Raw genomic sequence first — 23,495 nt, forward strand, 5'->3', positions numbered from 1 at the left:
TCCCTATAAGTCTAAAAATCTATCTATCAAATCAGCCTTGAATATACTCAACAACTCAGCATACACGGCCCTCTGGGGGAGAGAATTCCAAAGATTCACAACCCTCTGAGTGAAGAAATTCCTCCTCATCAGCCCTAAATGGCTGACCCCTTATCCTGAAACAATGTCCCCCTAGTTCTAGATACTCCAGCCAGGAGAAACAACCTCTCAGCATCTACCCTGTCAATCCCCTTCAGAATCTTATGTTTCAATGAGATCACCTCTTATTCTTCTAAACTCCAAAGAGTATAGACCCATTCCACCCTATCAAGCCCTGTAATAATTTTGAATGCTTCAAAGAGATCCCCTCTCATTCTTCTGAATTCAAGAGAATACAGGCCTAGTTTATTCAATCTTTTCTCATACGACAGTCCCGCCATCCCAGGAATTAATCTCGTGAACCTTTGTTGCACTCCCTCTATGGCAAGTATATCCTTCCTTAGGTAAGGAGACCAAAATTGTACACAGCACTCCAGCTGTGGTCTCACCAAGGCCCTATATAATTGGAGTATGACTTCTTTACTCCTGTACTCAAATCCTCTTGTAATGAAGGCCAGCATACCATTTGCCTTCCTAATGGCTTGCTGCACCTGCACATTCACTTTCAGTGACTCATATACAAGGACACCCAGGTCCCTTTGAGCATCTGCATTCCCCAATCTTTCACCATTTAGGAAATACTCTGCCTTTCTGATTTTTCAACCAAAATGGATAACTTCACATTTGTCTACACTATATTCCATCTGCCATGTTCTCGCCCACTCACTGAGCCTGTTGAGATCCCCTGGAAGCATCTTCACATCCTCTTCACAACTAACACTGCCACCTAGCTTTGTATCATCAGCAAATTTGGAAATGTTACATTTAGTCCCCTTATCCAAATCATTGATATAGATTGTGAATAGCTGGGATTCAAGCACCGATCCTTGCGGTACCCCACTAGTCACAGCCTGCCATCCTGAAAAAAACCTGTTTATCCCTACACTTTGTTTCCTGACACACATCATTCAGGTAAGTTTGAATTTAAAGGTTTGGACTGTTTTTTTTAAATTTTATTGAAGTGGTGGCCTGCTGCAATAGATGTGAAAAGTTTTTTAAGTGTGTAGGAAGTGTTGCTGGATGCTTGCAAGTGCTCGGATGGTAAATTAAGGCCTTTGAAGAAGAGGAAGCTGAAGAGGAGGAATCAGGTGGAAGGAGGCATCCCAGACAGCCCCTTTGTGGCTGGGATATCTGGGATGGAATCATCCACCTGCGGTCCCACAGGCTGGGCAGGCTGCATTTGTTGGGTGTGTGAAATGAGGAAGGCACAAGGGTGGAGTTGTGCTGATGGGATGGCAGGAAAGGAAGAGGTGCGTGACAGAAGGAGGATAACGTATGAGGATACCCGCGTCTTATAAGAACATAAGAACATAAGAAATAGGAGCAAGAGTAGGCCAATCGGCCCCTCGAGCCTGCTCCACCATTCAATAAGATCATGGTTGATCTGATCCTAACCTCAAATCTTCTATTACTCTGCATCCACCCGAACCCATGTGATCTCCCGGGAGAGGCAATAAACCAGATAAAGACCCAATGGCCAATTTGGGAGAAAAAAATCTGGGAAATTCCTCTCCGACCCATCTAGGCGATTGAAATTCTTCCAGGAGATCACTCTGTCCCTATATTTTCTACAGTACTTACCCTCTGTAAAGGCGATCTCCACCGCAGCCAGGAACAGGAATAAAACCATCTCCTGAAATCTAACACAGAATTAGAACACGGTAGGAGCAGAACCAGGCTACACGGCCCCTGGGCCCACTCCACTACCCACAGGGCCATGACCATTCCGAACCTAGACTCATGTCCAATTTCCTGCCCGCTCCCCATAACCCTTAATTCCCTTTACTTCTAGGAAACTATCTATTTCTGTTTTAAATTTATTTAATGATGTAGCTTCCACAGCTTTCTGGGGCAGCAAATTCCACAAACCTACCACCCTCTGAGTGAAGAAGTTTCTCCTCATCTCAGTTTTGAAAGAGCAGCCCCTTATTTTAAGATTATGCCCCCTAGTTCTTGTATCCTTTCAGCCCAACCGCTGGCCAAGGACTCAACCATGCTCCTGCCAAGAATGGCCTGCACCGTCTCCTCCAAGGGGATGGGGTGAGGCTAGGAATGGGAGATGTGCAGATTGTTGGTAGGTGAGTGATTGGGGCTTGTGCATTGGGCAGTGTGTGAGGCTAGTGGTGCAGTTGGTAGGAGACGGCTTTTGAAGATGCATTCACTGACCTTGACTAGTGGTCCGAGGTCATGAAGCTTCTTTGGGCTCTGGAGTCAGGTGGTGGGGGTGACATTGCTGGCAGTGATGGCCTTGGTAATGCAGTCCCACATTGTTCTTTCTGGAGGGCCTCCTGGCCCCTGTGGGTAGCGGGCCGCTCTTGCAGTGTTGACCCCCCCGCACAAAGCAGGAGTGCTGCGTGCAAGATCCTGGGTGCCCCTTCCCTGGCTTGCTGAACTATTTGTGTTAGTGCTGAGGCAGTTTTCCCATTTGTTGAGGTTAAGAAGGTAATTCAGCTTTAAGTGCTAAATATTGACATTTGGAACTTCTTTTAAATATTTAATATTTCTTAAAAGGCAGAAAGGGCTGAAAAATTTATTGATTCGCTGCATTTTATTTTGTATTGCTTCAGTGTGCATGGCCCCTTTAATTCTCAGACCTCTTCATTGCCCACAATTCCCTGCGAGCTCCACAACTTCGCTCACAGAGGCTGTGGGAAGCTGCAATGCCCGACCTGGACAGAAACTTCATCTCGGATCCCTCCAGTAACACCACCAGGATGACATTGTACGGAAGGTGAGTGCTGTGCCACCTATCTCCATGCCACCCAAGACCAATTTCACTCAGTCAGCGTTGCTGCAGTTGCCGGAGACACAGACAACTTTGCTGGCGAACATGAATTTTTCCCCCAAAGTGTCCTCCTCACATCTTACTTTCCCACCTAGCTTTGTATTGTCACAAAACTTGAATACATTACATTTGGTCCCCTCATGTAAATCATTGATATAGAGAGTAAATAGCTGAGGCCCAAGCACTGATCCTTGTGGCACCCCACTAGATACAGCCTGCCAACCTGAACATGACCCATTTATTCCTACTCTCTGGGGGAAAAATTCAGTAACTCAGCACCGCCCATTAGTGCCAGCAGATGGCACTAATGGGGCACTAGCACAGTATCGCTGGGGCGAGGCGAATCCAATGCCGCATGCCAAATCCCGCCAATCCGCAGCATCGCCGCTAACAGTTATCGCCGGGAGCCTCAATGCCAGGTGGATCGTGACATCAATGAGTGTGCAATGCTCTCTCACTGCCTGATCTGCGAAATTGATTGTCGCCACCTAACTTAGCGCCTGGAGGAAACAGCGACAGGGAGAGCTGGTGTGAAGCAACAGGAAGCTGGCTCCAGGGAAGTTATTTAAAGAAATCATCAGTAATGAGTGGCAGCTGTAGGCTAGTGGCATTTCAGTGGTTTGTTGTCAGTTTCACATAGTGCAACAGTGTCATTCCATCATTTTTTTTAGTGTTTAAAGCCCTATCTACAGCCCCAGTTATTCGATTCGCCAGGACACTGGACCCAGCCTGGATTAAGTGGAGCCTGTTTCAACAGGACAGTTCCCTCTTTTCCCAGTATTGCTGACATGAATTGAAAACCCTGTGTCCCACACCACTCTTTGAGCCATGCATTCAATTCTCTCATCTGTTTGACCCTATGCCAATTTGCACGTAGCTCAGGTAGTAATCCAGAGATTATTACCTTTGAGGTTCTGCATTTTAATTTGGACCCTAGCTCCTCAAACTCAGCAGAACCCCATTCCTAGTTCTAAATATGTCATTGGTTCCTACATGGACCACAACAATTGGATCCTCCCCTTCCCACTCCAAGTCCTTCTCCAGCCACAAGGAGATGTCCTTAACCCTGGCCGGCAACACAACCTTCGGAACTCCCGGTGATGGCTGCAGAGAACAGTATCTATCCCCCTGACTATATTGCCCCCTACCACTAACACATTCCTTTTTATTCCCCCCACTTGAATGGCCTCCTGAACCATGGAGCCACGGTCAGCTTTGCTCATCCATCCTGCAGACTTTTCCCTCATCCACACAGGCCGCAAGAACCTCATACCATTTGGATAAGGGCAAAGGCCGTAGCTCCTCCAGCACTGCACCTGGGGTCCCCTTACTTGCCTGAGTTGCAGTCACACCCTCCTGTCCCTGATGACTAACCAGACCTGTGCCACTTCCTAACCTAAGGGGTGTGACGGACTCCTGGATCAAAGTGTCCAGATAACTCTCACCCTCCCTGATACCCTGCAATGTCTGCACCTCAGACTCTAGCTCAACAACTCGGAGCTGAAGTTCCTCGAAATGCAGACACTTACTGCAGATGTGGTTGTCCAGGATCGCGGTGCTCTCCACAGGTCCCACATGCTGCATTTGCAGCACACCTCCTGCACTGCCATCCCTATTTAACCTTGTTTTATTTATTTAATTAATTAAAGTTTATGGGCTAGAAATTCATTACAGCCAAGGAATGGGTGCTGTCATTAGAAAAGTTGGAGAATTAGCACCAGGCATGAATGCTTTAAACAGGACTCAGATGAGGACTTCAATGGGGAGGCTTTTAGAAGAAGGGTGATGGATAAGCACACGGAGATGATAGGTGCAATGGCAAGGGTGCCTGAGAGCCTCTCGGCAATGGTAAGGAGCGTGGAGGAGTCCACCTCCAACATTGTACAAGGCTCTGCGCACACCATGGAGCCCATCATTTCCAGTCTGCAAAGGATGGTAGACTCCCAGAGAGACCGTGGTGACCCAGACCCGATGTCGCATGTGATGGGCGATCTGGCAGCTTTTATTGCAGCACAGGCGGAAGTGACGCAGCATCTTAGCGCTGTAATGCAGTCTATGCTTGGTGGCATCCAATCTCAGACTGCTCTCATGCAGTCTCAGCTTGATGCCACGCAAGCTCTGACTGCTGCCATCGTGGCTGGGTCTACCACCATCGACTGGGGCTTCCACGGTGTTGCCACATGCCAGCAATCTGTGCTCCAACAGATTGCTAGGGATGCTGAGGTGCTGCCCTGGAGGAGTGGCAGTGGGTCAGTGGAGCTGGAACCTGCTGTCCGCTCTCAGGATGACAGCATTCCTGCTCCCACCACTGCCACACCGCCATTGCTCTTGTCGCGGCCTGTCATCCAGCCCAGACTGCTGCCGCCCATGCTGAGGTGGTGCAGTCTGCAGCCAGGCCTTCCAGGCCCAGAGCTGGACGCGGGTGTCCTGCAAGGCCATCTGAAGTCTCCCGCACGGACACTCAGCAGCCTTCCACCAGCCCTGCTGCAGCCACTAGGCCAACACTTCATAGGAACACTAGAGCAGGCAAAGGCCCAGTAATGAGAGGCGCTAAGGGATTGCACAAGGGTGAATAGTTAATATTTTTGTTGCAACTATGTGTTCGCTGATTTTTGCTAAATTTATTAATTCAGTTCAGATTCTTTTGTAATGTGTCTCATTTCAGTTTGCGCTGTGATATGACCTGCGACAGGGATGGAATGATGGGGATGTGGTGAGCAACGGAGATCTGGGGTTTAATTCATTCGAGCCGCAGTCTGATGAGGCGATCACGGACCGCCCACCTGGAAGGCCGATTGAGTGGCTGCCTCCTCCCTCACTCCTGTTCCTCTTCCTCGTCATCTTCCTCCTCTCCCTCTTCCTCCTCCTGAGGTGTTACCGCAATCCCTGATGACAGGGGCTGGGCCCTCATGATGGCCAAGTTGTGCAGCATGTCGCAGACTACCACAAAATGGGCCAGCCGCTCTGCTGAGTACTGGAGGGCTCCTCCCGAGCGGTCAAGGGAACAGAACTGTTGCTTCAGCAGGCCGATGGTCTGCTCGATGATGTTCCTGGTGACAGCATGGCTCTCATTATATGAGTGCTGGGCAGGAGTGTTGGGGTTGCGAGGGAAGTCATGAACCAGGTGAAGAGCGGATAGCCCTTGTCTCTGATCAGCCAGCCGCGAGCTTGTCATGGTGACTGGAAATGTGCTGGCACGCTGGTCTGGTGCAGGATGAAGGCATCATGGCTGCTGCCAGGATAGCGGGCATTGGCATTGAGGATTCGCTGTCTGTAGTCGCACACCAACTGCACATTAAGTGAGTGGTAGCCTTTGCGGTTATGGAAGATCTCAGGATTGTTATGCGGTGCCCGCAAAGCCACGTGGGTGCAGTCAATGGTGCCCTACACCATGGGGAAGCCCGCTATCCTGGCAAAGCCACATGCACACTCGTCCTGCTTCTCTCTGGTGATGGGGGAGGAAATGTAGTCCCTTCTCCTACTGTAGAGAGCCTCTGTGACCTCCCGGATGCAGAGATGGATGGCGAAATGCGAGTTGTCCACTATGTCTCCTGTTGTAGACTGGAAGGACCCGCTGGCGAAGAAATTGATGGCGATGGTGACCTTAACTGCCACTGAGAGAGCCGTGGTCACCTGGTGTGAGGCTGGAGGTCTGTGACCAGCTCCTTGGTGAAGCAGAGCCTTCTAATACACTGCTTAATTGGAGGTAGGAAAGTGCTCTAGGAATACCCTCGGAGGGTAAGGCCTCCTGTTGAGAGCCCTGATGGCCCTCCTCCTCCCTCTGGCCACATGTTCCAGTTTTCTCGCTGCCTGTGCTCCCTCCGCCATAGATCCTGGAGGGCGAGGTCGACTGCCAGTACAGCCCCCATTAATGTAACCAAGTGTAGCAGTTTGGTTTTTTAAAGAATGAATGTAGCTACTTTTCAGTTGCCACAGCACTCCTGATGCAAAATAACCTTGAAATTACTGAATGAAACTGTTAGGCTATGTGAAACTGACAAGAAGCCACTGATATGCCACTAACCTGACAGCTGCCACTCATTACTGTGATCCCTTCAAATAACCTCCCTGGACCCGGCTTTATGGTGCTTCACGCCAGCTCTCCCTGTTGCTGTTTACTCCAGGTGCTAAGTTAGGTGGCAACAATTAGTTTTGCAGATTGGGCGGTCAGTGAGCGTTGCACACTCACTGAAGTCATGATCCACCTGGCGTTAAGCCTCCCAGCGATAACTTTTACCGGCAGCACTACAGGTATGTGGGATTTGGTGTGCAGTGCTGGATTCGCCTCACCCTGGTGATAATGCTCTCATGCCCCATTAGCACCATCTGCTGGTGCTAACGGGAGGTGCTAAGGGGATTGATTTTCCCCCCTATGTACTTAATTAACTTAGCTTCTGGTTTTTAGTTTAACTAATTACTTGATCTAGTTTAGGTTATAAGTAGATTAAATTAAATATTTACCTGTAACATTAACCACTATAATATTGGGGGGGGGGGGAAAGCAGCACCTCCTTTCCCTTCTACACTGAATTCCCACTCTAACCAAGTTCACAAAGTCTTGGCATTATTGTTGTTGCCTCAATTACATGTATAGGTACATTTCCAATCAGTCAGCAGGGGGTCCTTTGCCTGTAAGGACTCAACATGGTCCTTTGTTTGTGAGAGCACATGGACAGGAAGGAGAAACCCCGGATGAAGAGGAATTCCCGCCCCCACACAGATCACAGGAACATGAACGTGTCAAGCAGAAGGAACTCCAAAGGGAAGGTTGGGAGTGAAACTGACCTATCAGAGTGAGGCAGACAGAGATATGGGAGGGGGACCGGCAGAAAGGCATTATAAAAGAATGACCCAAAAGCAGGAAATTCGGAAGGAAAGAGAAAAGACAGAAACGAGACAGAGAAAGTGGTTTGCAACCTATTAATTTTCCGGACTGATCACCCTGGGATAAGAGTATGTATGAAAGTCAGACATAGAGCTTAGATATTGCTAAAGAATAATTTTTATGTATGTTTGACTTATTAAACAGTGAGCATATTAATTGCGAGGGAATGCTTGTACATATGGAAAAGTGTGAGCTTATTAATTTTGAGGGAATGCTTCCATGTACACTAGAATTTTGAACTGTCGTATGAATAAAGACTAATTTTATTGATCACAAACTTATCTGTCATTGTTACGCTTATTTGTAATTCTCAAGGTCCGAACAGTAGTAAGAGAAAGTCTTACGGTTCCTACACACAATGGCTCTGAAATTCCATGAGGGTTCTCCTGGTTGCCTACCACATTTCCAGCGGGAGACCAGAGGAACCCCCAGTAAAATGGTGCTTGTAGTTCCCTACAGCATTGTAAGGGGTGGGTGGTGGGTGGGAGTTTGGGGGGGAGGAAACTTCTATCTGCCTGTTATGAAGCAAATGACAGGCCTGTGAGGAGAATGAATTCTCTATTCTGCTTCTCAGCCAGGTTTCGGCTTTGTAGTGGTTACTGATATAATGAATACTTGGGCCATACTGGTCTCCACAGGTGACAGAGCTGATTCCCTGCCTGCTATGGAACCAGGCTGATTTTCTATCCCGTTTACTTAAATGGAATGGAAATTCAGCAGGTTCTATAAGGGGCAGGTGATCCACTCCAGGCTATGAAGGTGAAAATCACTTGCAGCATATGTGGGCCATGCCAGTGGGATCCAGACCAAGTGACGGGCCTGGACGCCCAAAGAATTCAGTATGTTTATTTTATTAGGGGACTGATAGAAACATGGCAAGGTTGTGGGAAACCAAGGCTACAAGAAAGCCAGAGCTTCTGTGGGCATAGTGCCCCACCCTTGACTGCAAAAGCTCTGGTGGGGTCATTGCTGGAGGACACTGTAAAGTGCGACCCTAGCATAACCATCGGAATTGCAACCCAAGAAACTGTAGGAAATAATCTAACTTAGTTAATTAATGCTGTTATTGTACTAGCTTGTGTGAGTGAAGTGGGGGCATTTAATATTGCCATCTCACTCATGCTGACCAAGTTATGCACATTATATGTACATCCAAGCATGAATCCATCACCCTAGTGTATAGGCTGGTCGGTAGATTTGGAGTAGTTTCAGTGCGTGCCATGACATTGCACAAATCATGCTAGTTGCTAGCTTGTGGGCCATTGGGTCCAGCTGTTACGCTGCATGTTCAAAGATCTACGGTGACCTGGCACTTATATACAACCCCATTAACTAGTTATCAACCTTTTGAATCCTGAATTCCCCTGGTGACCTTCATTTTTGGCCTTTAACCAAGAATGCTGAAAAGTGGAACACATGGTTCCACAGAGTGCTCATATATTTCATACTAGCTGGAGTGCCTGGCGGTGCCGAGGCTTTTTCAAGGGCATGTTGTTGTTGGAAGAGAGAGAGTGACTGGGGGGGAAGAGAGAGAGCGACTGGGGGGGAAGAGAGAGAGCGACAGGGGGGAAGAGAGAGAGCGACTGGGGGGGAAGAGAGAGAGCGACTGGGGGGGGGAAGAGAGAGAGCGACTGGGGGGGAAGAGAGAGAGCGACTGGGGGGGAAGAGAGAGAGTGACTGGGGGGAAGAGAGAGAGCGACTGGGGGGAAGAGAGAGAGCGACTAGGGGGAAGAGAGAGCGACTGGGGGGGAAGAGAGAGCGACTGGGGGGGAAGAGAGAGAGCGACTGGGGGGGAAGAGAGAGAGCGACTGGGGGGGAAGAGAGAGAGCAACTGGGGGGGAGAGAGAGAGCGACTGGGGGGGAAGAGAGAGAGCGACTGGGGGGGAAGAGAGAGAGCGACTGGGGGGGGAAGAGAGAGAGCGACTGGGGGGGAAGAGAGAGAGCGACTGGGGGGGAAGAGAGAGAGCGACTGGGGGGGAAGAGAGAGAGCGACTGGGGGGGAAGAGAGAGAGCGACTGGGGGGGAAGAGAGAGAGCGACTGGGGGGGAAGAGAGAGAGCAACGGGGGGGAAGAGAGAGCGATGGGGGAAGAGAGAGAGCGACGGGGAGAAGAGAGAGAGCGACGGGGGGAAGAGAGAGAGCGACGGGGGAAGAGAGAGAGCGACGGGGGGGAAGAGAGAGCGACGGGGGGGAAGAGAGAGCGACGGGGGGGAAGAGAGAAAGCGATGGGGGGGAAGAGAGAGAGCGACTGGGGGGGAAGAGAGAGAGAGCGACTGGGGGGGAAGAGAGAGAGCAACTGGGGGGGAAGAGAGAGAGCGACGGGGGGGAAGAGAGAGAGTGACGGGGGGCAATAGAGAGACGGGGGGAGAAGAGAGAGAGAGAGAAAGGGAAGGAGAGAGGGAAGGAAAGAGAGCGAGAGGGCAGGAGAGAGAGTGAAGGAGAGCGAGAGGGAAGGAGAGAGCGAGGGAAGGAGAGAGCGAGAGGGAAGGAGAGAGAGAGAGGGAAGGAGAGAGAGAGAGGGAAGGCGAGAGAGAGGGGGAAGGAGAGAGAGAGAGGGAAGGAGAGAGGGAGGGAAGGAGGGAGAGAGGGAAGGAGAGCGAGAAGGAAGGCCAAGGAGGGAGAGAGGGAATGAGAGAGAGAGAGAGAGGGAGACAGAGACAGAGAGAGGGAGAGAGAGACAGAGAGGGGTGGGGGAGCAAGGGGTGGGGGAGCAAGGGGTGGGAGAGCAAGGGGTGGGAGAGCAAGGGGTGGGGGTGCAAGGGGTGGGTGAGCAAGGGGTGGGGGAGCAAGGGGTGGGGGAGCAAGGGGTGGGGTGGGGGAGCAAGGGGTGGGGTGGGGGAGCAAGGGGTGGGGTGGGGGAGCAAGGGGTGGGGTGGGGGAGCAAGGGGTGGAGGGGAGCAAGGGGTGGGGGGAGCAAGGGGTGGGGGGAGTAAGGGGTGGGGGTAGCAAGGGGTGGGGGGGAGCAAGGGGTGGGGGGAGCAAGGGGTGGGGGGAGCAAGGGGTGGATGGGGAGAAAGGGGTGGGGGGGAGAAAGGGGTGGGGGGAAAGGGGTGGGTGGGGGGGAAGGGAGTGGGGGGAAAGGGGGTGTGGGGGGGAAATGGGGTGTGGGGAAAGGGGTGTGGGGGAGGGGTGGGGAGGGGTGGCGAGGGAAGGGGGAGGTGGGAGGGGGTGTGTGGGGGGGAAGGGGGTGTGGGGGGGTGGGGGGGAAGGGGGTGTGGGGGGGTGGGGGGGTAGGGGGAGTGGAAGGGGGGGGGTGTGGGGGAAAGGGGGTGGGGGGATGTGGGGGTGAAGGGGGTTGGGGGTGTGTTGGGGGGTGGGGGGTTTGGGTGTGTGTGGGGGGTGGATGGGATGGTGTGGGGGGTGGATGGGTGTGTGGGGGGGAAGGGGGGTGTGTGGGGTGGGGAACGGGGGGTGTGGGAGGGAGGGGGGTTGGGGGTTAGGGGGGAAGGGGGGCTAGGGGAGGGGGTGGGGGGAAGGGGGTGTGGGGGTGGGGGGAAGGGGGTGTGGGGGGGGAAGAGGGGGTGGGGGAAGGGGAAGGGGGGTGGGGGTAGGGGATGAAGGGGGGTGGGGGGGTTAGGGAAGGGGGTGGGGGGGTAGGGGGTAGGGGGGGAAGGGGGTGGGGGGTAGGGGAGTGGGGGGGAAGTGGGGGTGGGCTGGTCGGGGAGGGGGGTGTGGGGGGAAGGGGGGTGGGGGGCAAAGGGTGGAAAGGGAGCGGGGGAGAGGAGGGGAGGGGGGGAAAGGGAGGGGGGAAGGGGGTTAAGGGGGAAGGAGGGGGAAAAGGAGGGGGAAGGGACGGGGGGAAAGGGGGGGGAAAGTGAGGGGGGGAAAGGGAGGGGGGAGCCAGCAGACTGTCTCCCAGTGTTGGTGCCTGTCTGGGCCAGAAGCCTGGGACTGGAGTTGCGCTGCTGGCCGTTGGAGAAGCCTAGGCCTCGGGCCCCTGCACTGACATGGCAAGGGGTGGGGGAGCAAGGGGTGGGGAAACATGAAACTTAAAGTACTTATAAAACATTTTTGGTAAATCTTTCTGTAACATACACTTAACAACCTCACCAATCTTTTTATTAAAAAGGGGTCCTCACCTCTCAGTGTGTTGTATCACAAACAATGGCCACTGCTTGCTTTTCAGTTGGAAAGATTAGGCCCCGCCCACACAGTCGATTGTCTGTCCCGGTCACCAGGACCCGATTGGAAGCACTGAAGCCCCACCCACTCTATGTTCCTGTACTAAGATGGCCGCGCATGCACTCTGTTACACACTGAATCAAAATGGTGTCGCACTGAAACTTTTTGCCCTCCTTGACAAAGATGGCTGCCGTTAACCTGGGGCTGTCAGCAGAAGAAATTTCCTCAGCTGCAAACACAGGATCTTCAGATTATTATTCGGGGCTTGCGACCGACCCCAGTTGCTTATGAAGCCTCCCCACCTACTGACCCAGGGAATGGAGTTGAGGCAGCACACCCTCTCCCCTATGCCAGTGTTTGTCTCTGTCTAGGCCGGGAGCCTGGGTCTAGAGTTGCACTGCTGGCAGTTGGAGCAGCCTAGGCCCCGGGCCTGGAAAAACGGTGAAAGGTAGGAAAATTATAGAGGTTAGAGAAAAGATTTACAAATTAATTAACTTTTTTTAAAAACAATTTGTTTTAAAAGCAACTTTTTTTTTGCTGGAAATGTAGATTTGAAAAGAAACACGCAGAAAGCGGGAAAAAGAAATGAAAAGTTTGGAATCAAGATGGCGGCGACTCACCTCGGTTCAGAACAATAAGGCCCGCCCACACACGCACCGATTGGTCGACCGTCAGGTCACCGAAGCGTAGGATTGGTCAATCGTCCCGTCACTTGAATCTAGGAGGGCCCGCCCGCACGCTCCAGGAACCCGCCCCCGCCACGCAGCGATTGGTCGACCGTCGGGTCGCTTGACCGTACGATTGGTCGACCTCGACGTCACTCAATGCTAATGAGCAGATAATGAGCGGAATTTTGAACGTGTTTTGGATACCGCGGGCACAATTTCTGTCACACCGAAACGGAAATACGCTTACGACCATTCTGGAATCGTAAGCTTTCTTTTGATGTAACGCACGTGTAGGTACACTCTATAACTTTAGAGTGTATAGCCGGACAGATACACCGAAGGACAGACAGACAGACAGACAGATGTATCCTTTTATATATATAGATAGACTTGCTGAAGTGCCCGGTGGTGCCAAGGGATTTTTGAGGGCATGTTGTTGTTGGAAGAAAGAGAGAGAGAGAGCGACTGGGGGGAAGAGAGAGCGCGACTGGGGGGAGGGTGGGGAAGGTTGTGGGGAAGGGGGGGAAGGTTGGGGGGAAGGGGGGAAGGTTGGGGGGAAGGGGGGAAGGTGGGGGGAAGGGGGGAGGGCAGGGGGGAGGGGAAGGGGAGGGGCGGGGGGAAGGGGAGGGGGGGAAGTGGGGGGGAGGGGGGAGAAAGGGGAGGGGAGGGGGGAGAGGGGAGGGGAGGGGAGGGGGGAAGGGGAGGGGAGGGGGGAAAGGGGAGGGGAGATGGGGGAAGGGGAGGGGAGAGGGTGGGAAAGGGGAGGGGAGGGGGGGTGAAAGGGGAGGGGGGAAGGGGAGGGGAGAGTTGGGGGGAAAGGGGAAGGGAGGGGAGGGGGGAGGGGAGGGGAGAGGGGGGGAAAGTGGAGGGGAGAGGGGGGAAAGGGGAGGGGAGAGGGGGGAAAGGGGAGGGGAGAGGGGGGGAGGGGAGGGCGGGAAAGGGGAGAGGGGGAAAGGGGAGGGTGGAAAGGGGAGGGAGGAAAGGGGAGGGGGTTAGGGGAGGGGGGAAAGGGGAGGGGGAAAGGGGAGGGGGAAGGGGAGGGGGGAGGGGGTGGGAAGGGGAGGGTGTGGGAGGGGGGGATGGGGAGGGGGAGGGGAGGGGAGGGGGAAGGGGGGAAGGGAAGGGGAGGGGGAGGGGGGACAGGGGAGCGGAGGGGGGAGGGGGAAAGGGGAGGGGAGGGGGAGGGGGGAAATGGGGGAGGGGTGGAAAGAGGAGGGGGGAAAGGGGAGGGAGGAAAGGGGGGGAGGGGAGGGAGTGGGGAGGAGGGGGGAGGGGAGGGAGTGGGGAGGGAGGGGGGAGGGAGGGGAGGGGGAGGGGGGAGGGGAGGGGGAGGGGAAGGGGAGGGGGAGGGGGGAGGGAAGGGGAGGGGGAGGGAAGGGGAGGGGAGGGGAGATGGGGAGAGGGGGGAGGGGGAGGGGGAGGGGGGAGAGGGGAAGGGGAGGGGGAGAGGAGGGGAGGGGGAGGGAGAGAGGAGGGGAGGGAGAGAGGAGGGGAGGGAGAGAGGGGGGAGTGGAGGGGAGGGGAGGGGGAGAGGGGGAGGAGGGGAGGGGGAGGGGGAGAGGGGGAGGAGGGGAGGTTGAGGGGAGGGGGAGAGGGAGAGGAGGGGGAGGTGGGGGAAGGAGGGGGGGAGAAAGGGAGGGGGGAGCCAGCAGACCCTCTCCCTTCTGCTGGCGATGGCTCCGCTGAGCTCCGTGCTGCCCCACGCACTGACATGCCGAGCGCAGCACCCCGGTGAGCCCGAGCCCCGCCCTCCCGAGGCCGGGCCTGAGGCGGCTTGAGACGGCTGATTGCGGCTGGCCGGGCCCGGTTGCCTTGGGAGCCTTCCTCCCCTCTCCGCCTCCCGATCTCCGGGACCGGGCCTGGGCCTCAGCGGCTTGAGACGGCTGATTGCGGTTGGTGAGCCCGGTTGCCGGGGTAACACTCTCCGCTCCCCCTCCCCTCCTGAGCCCCGCCCCCCCCGAATGAAGCGCGAGGAGCCTTGCAGTGAGCCCAGCCAGCCTTTACCAAGATGGCTGGCCGTTGGTTCGGAATCGGGCCCAGCAGGAGGGGGGGGGCTGAGGGGTGGGAGGAGCTTGCCACAAAACAATTGCCTCGGGTCCAGCATGACTGGCAACAGATGCCCAGGCTTCGAGGCCTACCTGCAAAAACGGGGAAAGGTAGGCAAATTAATGAGATTAGATAAAAGATTTAGAAAGTAATTAACTTTTTTAAAAAACAATATGTGTTTTAAAAGCAACTTTGTTTTTTAAAGACGCAGAAAGCGGGAAAAAGAAATGAAAAGTTTGGAATCAAGATGGCGGCGACTCACCTCGGTTCAGAACGATAAGGCCCGCCCACACACGCACCGATTGGTCGACCGTCAGGTCACCGAAGCGTAGGATTGATCAATCGTCCCATCACTCGACTCTAGGAGGGCCCGCCCGCACGCGACAGGAACCCGCCCCCACCACGCAGTGATTGGTCGACCGTCGGGTCGCTCGACCGTACGATTGGTCGACCTCGACGTCACTCTATTGCTAATGAGCGGATAATGAGATGCTAATGAGCGGAATTTTGAACGTTTTTTGGATACCGTGTGCGCAATTTTTGTCTTGCCGAAATGTAAATACACTTATGACCGTTCCGGAATCGTAAGCTTTCTTTTGATGTAACGCACGTGTAGGTACGCTCTATAACTTTAGAGTGTATAGCCGGACAGACACACCGAAGGACAGACAGACAGACAGACAGATAGACAGACAGACAGACAGACAGACAGATGTATCCTTTTATATATATATATAAGATTCTTACACAAGTGAAAACCACGAAAATGCTACAACAGCAAAGAGGTGGTTCAGCTGAAGCTTGGTGAAATTCAAAGGCACCTTTCTACAATTTCCACACCAGTTTATACTGATACCAGCATACATTCAGTGCAAAAATCACACCACAAGTGCATTTGGCCAAAATCTGAGCAATGTGTGGCACTCAGGTTCAAGGGTGTAACGGTTTGGAGCACTGTTGTGCCAAAAATTCCCCCCAAAAAAATAAAAATACACACACACACATATTATACATACAAGCTGTGTAATCTGAACAAGTTTTATTCCTTTAAATAATCACAGGGAATGTTTTTATTTTATTGCTGTTTAATGGGACTCCTCTTCTGTTCAAGTTACATGGTTTGATTGCAGGTCCTGGTCAGCCCATCATTTTAGCTATGATTGGTTTATGCCATTAAACAAAGAAGAAAGGAAAAGGACAGCCATAAAACAAAGGTGAGTATCATTACATTGGAATATATTATCAGACAGAATCCTGCCCTCTGCAATGTCTCCTAAAGCAACAACACACCTCAGGATCAAAATGATGTTATTTTAATCCCCTCAGCATGTTGCTGGCTTGTAACACACTGGAGATTCTTGTGTTATCCTGTATATTGGGCCATAATTTGCTGTAGCAGGGCATCTAATGGAGTCTTCTGTTAGTTAGACTTGCCCTTACAGGTTTGGTTTTTAAATTTTTCGCGTGGCAAGTTGCTGAAAGTGCGAGCTGATAACGGCGCAGCGAGGGGAACCGAGCATCTGGGACCTGAGTGAACAGGGCAAGCAACTGTGTAACCAAATCAGATTGAAGGATTGTGAAATAAACAGCACAAGGACTGAGAATGAAGTGTAGAGTGGGTGAATTCAATGACAAATCAGATACAGAAAGAGAAATAAAGAGAGGGAAAGCAAGATTGGATTAAGAGAGAGAGAAAAAAAAGAGAGAAAGGAAAAGATAAAAAAAAATTTGAATTTAAAATTTAAAATTGACATTTTTAAAATCTCCAACCATAAAAACCTGAAGGAATGAGACTCCACACTTGTAATAGTTAATTTTAAGTGCTAGAGAGGTTGGCTGGCTGTAATTAACACTTATCCTGTAGTTAAAAGGGTACTTAGACTTGAAATGACGACTTAACTTTCTGTGGCGAATTTAGTTTGTACCTACCGTGCAATTACAGCAACTTCACGCCATTCAATGAATTTCAATGGTGAGGCAGACAGCGAGATACTGTTTTCGCACAGCTAACAGCGAAGCGGCACAACTCAGACAGCAGCTTTTGAATATCTGCATTTATCTGCCCCTCGCCTGAAGCTGCTGTACGATTTGCAAATAAATAACGGCGAGCACCATTAGCCTCACAGTTATTTTGACAGCAAATTCTGGCCCATTATATATCTACTATTATACATTTCATCAGTTAGTTGTACCTCTGGAGTTAGAAAGCTGTATGAGGTTCACTGTTTTTCACTAACTAATGTCAACGTGCATGTCTCGGGAGAGTGGCATCATCGGGAGACAAGTGAACAGTGATTCTTACCTGCTGACATCATAACACACGGGCGTGACTAATGACAGAAGTGTATTCTAAGAAAATGAAAGATTGTAGGTGACCAAGTACTGTCATAATTTGTATTGCACTTTGTAAAAGGCTGCATGAATGTTGCACAGAAAAAAATGATAATTTTAATACTAAAAATTGCTGGATTATGCTCGTCTTTTATGCAATCTTTTAAAAAAGGATTCTGTACATTTTGAGATAGATAATAAAGTGGAAATATTAATTTGCATTGTGAATAAACCATACTACCTAAAATAGAATCTGTGTTTGATTTCTACATTTTTACATCCAGATTTTGGTTTCAAAAAATACCATCTGTTCCAGGCACTCAAGTTAAAAATGATGAAGGGGTTTGATTGGTTAGAGGTATAGAAGATGTTTCCCCATGTGGGGGAATCCAAAGCTAGGGGCCATAAATATAAGATAGTTACTAATAAACCCAATAAGGAATTTAGGAGAAACTTCTTTACCCAGAGAGTGGTGACAATGTGGAACTCACTACCACAAGGAGTAGTTGAGGCAAATAGTGTAGATGCATTTAAGGGGAAACTAGATAAACACATGAGGGAGAAAGGAATAGAAGGATACATTGATGGGGTGAGATGGAGTAGGGTGGGAGGAGACTCATGTGGAGCATAAACATCAGCATGGATCAGTTGGGCTGAAAGAATTCTGTGTAATTCTACGTAAAACTAGCCTCGAGTCAGATGTTAGAAGGCTGAAGGCAGTTATTAAGGATCATGAGTGAAATAGGTTTTGACCATTTCAGTTGAGTACCCAGTGGACATCAGCTTTGCCAAAAACTAGTCTGTGCTTAAAGTGCTGTACTATGACTTTCAAAATATAAACAACTGAAATGTCACCAAACACAGCAAATGCCTTTTCAAAAGTTGCATTTTAGGCAGTGGCGAACAGCCTAATGTTTTGGCTAGACTGGACTACTGTACACCTGGCACATATTGCCACCTTAACCAACTGGATTTCAAAAAATCAGATATGATCAAAATCAGACTTTATACATGGAACAACTAATTAAAACCTCTCATCTAAATGGGGCTCTTATCACAAAGTTGCCACAGTCCCAGCTATGTGTACTCATCCAGGTGAAAAGACAATGGGGCCGGAGTCTCCTCTTTGCAGCAAGGTGGGATTCCCACCTGCCACGGTGACCCTGACATAATCCCAGGTCAGGAGTTGTGTGGCAGGCAGGGCAGGTGCTGTCAGGATCCCTGCCAGTGAGCGAGAGCCCACTGAGACCAGAGTTGAATCTGGGTGGTGCTGCACTGGGACCTCTACTGCAGCATCCAAAGAGGCGTCCACAAATTTAAAGGTGGTGGCAGAGCCCCAAAGAGGGAGCAATTTTTTTAGGCCTTGGTCTCAGTATTTGAAGCCCATACAGTGGAAGGGGAGGCCACTATGAGGCCCTTTCCCTCCATTCAAGAACTTTGGGGACATAACACCACTGTCTCAAAGCCTATCACCACCTTTTTTCTGTAGTCCCTGGAGATGGCAGAGACAGCAGCAGTAAAGAGGAAAATGCTCTGGGAAATCAGGCCCTTCTCCCACCTCCCCTGGCCTCAATTGACATGCAGTGGGCAGGAAGGGGCAGCTGGTGTGAGATTGAGCTTGGGGCGGGTTCCCAGCGGTAAGCTTTACTAGCAGAGTTTCCCACCTTTTCTGCTGCTACCCTGCTCAATTTTGAATGGGATGAAGGAAGAATATCCAGGCCAATAACACAAAGCATACAGAGGGAGATTTTCTACCACACATACAGTGGCAGCTGACCAGGAAGTATGCCAGTGCATCTCGCATGACGGAAGGTGGGGGCGGGGGAACGGGCGGGCGGTGCATCTGCCAGCGTTTTCCGAGGTCGCCTCCAAATAATCATGGAGCACTCACGGCTCGGATTGTGCCATGTGATAATGTGGAGGTTTGGTGTAAAAGTTCAGCAGCTTCAGGGACCACTTACACATCCTGCTGTGCCTAAATGCTCACTGTTTGTCAAGTCTTTTTAGCTGGAACTTTTAGGGTATCTGAGTACTCTGCAAGGCCCAGGGTGAAGGGAGGACCACTCCGTATTCTGAAAGACCCCTAGAGGTAATGCTGAGAGTAACAAGGCAAAGGAGGGTTGCCAGCTTTGGCTAAGAGGAACATCCTCCTCAGAAGGCAATTAGCTGTCTGGACTGCTTGGATGAGGATGAGACAGATTAACGTGGGGCTTACTATGACAAGTTCAGCACTCTACATATGCTTTCAATACTTTGAATGAGTTTATCAAGTTAATTGTTTGCTGAATTTATTTTGTTATAATATTCTGTTGGATATCAACAAAATATGTGGTTGCTGCACCCAGCTACATCCTCACGTGGGATGCTTCCTTACCTTTAGCTTATCTGTCAGCTGTGGCTCAGTGGGTCGCACCCTCGCTTCTGCGTCAGAAGGTTGTGGGCTCAAGTCCCACTCCAGAGACTTGAGCACATAATCTAGGCTGACACTCCCAGTGCAGTGCTGTGGGAGTGCTGCACTGTCGGAGGGGCCGTCTTCAGATGAGATGTTAAACTGAGGCCCCGTCTGCTCTCTCAGGTGGACGTGAAAGATCCCATAGCACTATTTCGAAGAAGAGCACGGGAGTTATCCCCAGTATCCTGGCCAATGTTTATCCTCAAACCAGCATAACAAAAACAGATTAGCTGGTCATTATCACATTGCTGTTTGTGGGAGCTTGCTGTGCGCAAATTGGCTGCCGCGTTTCCCACATTACAACAGTGACTACATTTCAAAATACTTCATTGGCTGTAAAGCGCTTTGAGACATCCAGTGGTCGTGAAAGGCGCTATATAAATGCATTTTTCTTTATCTTTAAAGAACCCTTGTCTAACATTATCACAAGGGAAGCTATATTAATGTATGGTGCAACTTTCACATTCCAAGCAAACATTTTAAGTGGATAAACCTATAAAAGATTCCACCAACACCCTTGCTGCATGTTGCATTCTTGCTTTAGGAGGCACAGTGGCCAATTTACTAGTAATAGTAGGGCTCAGGAAACAGCGGTTCAACAATCTCTACGACTGCAGGAAAATGCAATGCATTAACCAGAGGGAGAGGCTTAAAAATTGGCAAGGGCACAATCAAACTGAAACGTCCATTTGGAGGAAGTAACCCTGTAACGTGTGAGCTGCCCCTCCATTGAGCCCATTGAAGAGGGGTGTACAGGAGACCAACCTGCATATCGAGGCTACAACCTCTTATTGTTGCTATTGCTTCCATTTGAAAATTTGCTCACACACTCAAGCCTTCTGTCATTTGGAAAGTTAGCAGGCCATGCAACATCATAGCTTGGCATGTTTTGTTTAGTGAAATGTGCTACATTGCTGATAGCAATAAATGTTTTTTCCCCATTCACTTTCCATTGGGGACAGCTGACAACTAACAGCACTCAGGGCCTGTGGGACCATCGCTCACTCCATCTGCTGCAAGTATCAGTCCAGGAATATCCATTCCCGAGGAATCAGATGTAGAGGTGGAATTAGAGCTAGAGCAGGGAACACTGGATGAGACTTAAGGCAGGAGCGAAGAAGAGTAAAGAGAGGTGGCTGTAAAGGATCAGGACGAGGGTTGGATGGAGCGCCAGTTTCAAGCTACCCTTAAATGTTAAGTTCCGAAACTAGTGCCATCCAGGTGCTGCCCACAAAAGAATGCTACTTTCTGAGGATTGTCAACTCATTGAGTAATTTGAGAGTGTGCAAAGCACCCTGCAAGGTGTAACAGCTAGTATAGAGGGGTCCATTACCCATATCTATGCAGTAGTGTATAATTACTTCACAGAACTGCAGTTCAGTCTGGAGCATATAGCACCTCAAGAAGCATTTGCAGTGGAATCCCCCTTAACAAATGTTCTAAGTAAGCTGCAGTTTCTCTGAAGAAGATCATATCTGTTTGGATTCACCATGCTGGAGAAGCCTCTGCGTAATACTCTAATGGGATCTCACGTCAGCCCTGCAGGTTTCCCCACTCAGATGGCAGTACATGGTGAGAGAGTGAGAGAGCAGCAGGGGCATGGCCGAAGACAGCACAGATAATGGTGCTGTCTTTCAAGCTGACTCTCAATTCATTGCTACCAGCACCCCAGTGAAATGACCCATGGCACAGCCAGAAAGCAGGCAGGGCCATACAGCCACCAGAAGGATATAGAGAGTCATCACAGTTCCTAGAAGCCGTTGAGGACATTCAACCTCCAGCCACATGACTTCTGTCTCCCATAAGTGCAGTCTCTAGAAGGAGCAGTAGATTTGGTACAGTAGAAGGAGCACTCATTATACAGTCACTGATGGGAAACACCCAAGTAAGAACCATTGGTTGCACACCATGCACCATTGGGGAAATAAATGTTCCTAATTGGATTTCAATTTTGTACAGTGGCTGAGGTAAAGTAAAGAAAAATTAGAATATTTGTGTGTGGAATTTGATGCGTGATTGTATTGGGAACGTGTGTTCAGTAATGTTTGTGCTGAGATGTCTAGGTTTTCTAATTGAAACCGTTGTCTATTAGATATTGCTGGATTTGTCTTTCTTGTATATAGCCCTAGTGCAGTTGGCAACTCTTCATCCTTGGGATCATTGTCTCCATTGTCTTCTGACCCTTCTAAACCCATTCTCTTGTATCTGCTGGTCAGGCAGCAGCTGTGGAGAGACAAACAGAGTTAACATTTCAGGTCGATGACCCTTCGTCAGAACTGGGACAGGGTCATTGACCGGAAACAATGGCCCAGAAATTCGGGTCGGGGGCTTCCCGCGGGTGCAAGCCCCCGACCTGCACTTACCTTGCGCGCCGGCAGTTGAGCTGTAGGGCCCCGTGGAATTCCGATCCGGGGCCTGGCCCAGCTGCCGGCGCGCAGTGCTTGCGTGTCCCAGGGGCGCAGTTAGTTCGATGCGTCCCCTGGGATCACGTGGGCCATGGGCAGCCAATCGGCAGCAGGGAATGCTCCATTCCTAAGTCTTAACAGGAAGACCTGTCAAGACTTATAAATACTACGGCCCCAAAATAGCAGTAAACCTTCAAATAATTTTTTTTTTAAATCACATTTTTAAAATAAACTATAAATTACATTAAATAACTATTTTAAGCAATAATTTAAATTTTTGAAAAAAATAATTTTATATTCTAATGGGGCTAAAAATAAACTTCCCTTGCTTTCAAGTATTTAAAAATAATAAACCTGTGGAAAAAATGTTTTAATTTTAATTAATTGACCACTTACCTTGTAAAAAGCAGGCCTTACGCCTGCTTTTTACATTTCTAAATTCTAAAGACTTACCCTCCCGGAGAATCCTGTAAAAAAAACATAAGTTCAAAGCGCACACGCAGACTCCCCCGCGCACGCGTTCGACCTCTGAACCCCTGCTTTCAGAGGAACGGAAGTGCCAGTTTCCCGCGCATGCGCAGTGCATGCAGGAAACCGGCACTTCCATCGGGCCCACGGGTGAGTACTGAAATAAAGAATAGATTTGCCTTTCTAATCTAGGCTTTATTAACTTAAAAATCCTGTAGCACATCTTCAACACCCAGTCCCAACTAAAGGCTGGAAAAAACTGAAGTTAAGATGGCCACCACAGATCACATGACATCAACTACCAATGAGATTACAGCATATATCCCAAGGCAGGAAACAAACAACCAATCACAATACTTCTTACTAAACATAAAGAGTAATCACCACATTCACCCCTCCTTTTAAAATATACTCCAACCTAAATAAACTTTACAATTTATAATTAATTATTTACAACTAAAACTATGCACAGACAAAATAAAACTATTCAACATGACACAATACTAAGTGAGCAACAACAAATAGTAACATTGCACATAAGTATTAAGTATCTCTCAACTAAAACAATATAATATAATATTTGAACAATTTTAAAACATTACTATCAATTTAAAAGTCCATTTTCAATCGGTCGACCGGATATCTTGTTTCTGTCGACCTTCTCAACCTTGGTGAAATTCCTTGCCCTCCCACACCAGGAGACACAAAAGTATCTTCTGCAGGAAGGCTATCCATATCCCGATTTTCAACGGTTTCCAGATTAGAAATCCCATCAGGAGGTAAACTGGGATGGTCATGAACATCCATCGAGGGCTGACTAATAGAAGTATAATTATCTGCAGTCGGATTGGAAATATTCGTAGTATCTGTAACAGCATCCACATTATCTGAATCATGACTTTTGTTAATATCCTCAGAAGAGGGCTGGCCACCACAAGGAGCCAAGTCTTTAATTGAAACGGTACTTTCTTTCCCATCTTGGAATCGAATATGAGCATATTGGGAATTTGCCTCCAACAGCTCCACCTCCTCCACTAAAGGATCATATTTTGACAATCTAACATGGCGTCGAAGCAGCACAGGTCCCTGCATAGTAAGCCATGAAGGTACCGAATACCCCATAGTAGATCTCCGCGGAGAGTTAAAGAGCCTTTCATGGGGGGTCACATTAGTAGCCGTTGAAAGCAATGATCTAA

The sequence above is a fragment of the Somniosus microcephalus genome, chromosome 11 (assembly GCF_052327205.1).
Source record: "Somniosus microcephalus isolate GS21.2 chromosome 11, FLI_Smic_1.0, whole genome shotgun sequence".
Classification (NCBI taxonomy): Eukaryota; Metazoa; Chordata; class Chondrichthyes; order Squaliformes; family Somniosidae; genus Somniosus; species Somniosus microcephalus.